This window comes from Lithobates pipiens, unplaced genomic scaffold (genome assembly GCF_037356315.1).
Source record: "Lithobates pipiens isolate NorthernLeopardFrog02 unplaced genomic scaffold, aLitPip1_a1.2 Scaffold_8, whole genome shotgun sequence".
Lineage (NCBI taxonomy): Eukaryota > Metazoa > Chordata > Amphibia > Anura > Ranidae > Lithobates > Lithobates pipiens.
In genome coordinates, this window is record NW_027507903.1 from 650,052,636 (window position 1) to 650,054,216 (window position 1,581).

Sequence of the window (1,581 nt, forward strand, 5' to 3'; positions counted from 1 at the left end):
AACCCTAAGGGCTAGGGTTAGACTTAACTCTAATCCTAGTTCTTAACCCTAACATTTAACCCCTAACTTTAACATTTAACCTAGCCTTTAACCCTAACCCTAGCCCTTGTGGGTCCATTGAAGTCTATTACATGCAAAATGAAATCTGGTTGCGGGAAAAATAATTCCCTGAGGCTGGGTTCACACAGGTCCGGCTGCAGTTTGCAGTTTAGGGTCCTGTGCGCTTGTCTTTACCGGTTCAGGTGAGAATTTTTCCCTGAATTTGCACCTGAACCAGACCCAAAAACATACAGGACCCTTTTCAAATTCGCACTGCAGCTTCCCCAGACTTGTGTGAACCGGCTCCATGAAAGCCGGTCACACTCACATGTTATGTGAATTGGATGCAGTGTAAATCGCATTTAAGTCGTGTATATATATATATGTGAAACCAGCCTCAGCCTTTCCAAAAAGCACACTGCCTCAAAATGCACGGATGTGAACTAGATCCATCGGAAACCATGTTAAATAAAAAATGCACTGGCGTGCGGCTTGCAACAGGGTAGAGCTTAAAAATAAAAGATCAGCATATAATTTAGTTAAAACAAAGCAGGAACATACCTGAGGAGGTACAGAAAAAATACGCTCAGACGAGACACTCAGGTGAGGCAGAGCCTGAAGTGCAAATCACTTCTAGAAAGAATCACTTAAGGAAAGAACTCCAGCAACGTTCCTCCAGCAATGTTCCCCCAGCAATGTTCCCCCAGCAATGTTGCCCCAGCAATGTTCTCCCAGCAATGTTCTCCCAGCAATGTTCTCCCAGCAATGTTCCCCCAGCAATGTTCCTCCAGCAATGTCTTCCAGGCAATGTTCCCCCAGCAATGTTCCCCCAGCAATGTTCTCCCAGCAATGTTCTCCCAGCAATGTTCCCCTAGTTAGCTGCTGGAACTCATATTACATGCAGTAAACTCCCATATCTACATGAGGGTGGGAGGTGAGTGAGAAAGGCTGAGCTGAGCTCACACATACTGGGTGGGCGCTTTTGAAATACACAAACAGAAGACACACATGCTTTCCTAAATAATGAAAAGCTGCTACTACTCCAAATCAATTAAACTCCTCCTGAGCTGTTCAGTGCAGGATGTGCAGTTGCTCAGCTGCCAAAGTGATGAATGGATAAAGCAAACCTCCCAATAAGGATGAGCGCCCCCCTCCTGAACCGTATCAGGCTACATGCCCTCAACATTGGGAGGGTGCTTTGGGGTAGCGGCCCACCTCAAAGCACCTTGTTCCCAAACAACCCTTGCCCAGTGGTTGTGGGGGTCTGCAGGCGGGGGGCTTATCAGAATTTGGAATCCCCCTTTAACAAGGGGACCCCCAGATCCCAGCCCCCCCGTGTGAATTGGTAATGGGGTACATTTGTACCTCTACCATTTCACAAAAAAAGTGTGAAAAGGGTTAAAAAAAACACAAGAGACAGTTTTTGACAAGTTATTCATTTCTTCTTCTTTCCGCTTCTTTTTCCATCTTCTTTCTTCTGGTCTTCCTTCCATGTTCTTCTTCTTCCTCCAAATTCTTCATCTTCTTCTTCCTCCACTCTTC

General features: G+C 45.9%; 1 protein-coding gene across 1 annotated transcript in view; it reads right to left on the reverse strand.

Moving 5' to 3' along the window:
- LOC143961698 (C-type lectin domain family 10 member A-like) overlaps positions 1 to 854 on the reverse strand; it is a 113,689-nt gene extending 112,835 nt beyond the window's left edge. The window contains exon 1 of the mRNA XM_077471018.1: positions 601 to 854. The gene's annotated coding sequence lies outside the window, so the exon portion shown is untranslated. The remainder of the gene's footprint in view (positions 1 to 600) is intronic.
- Between the last annotated feature and the right edge of the window lie 727 nt (positions 855 to 1,581).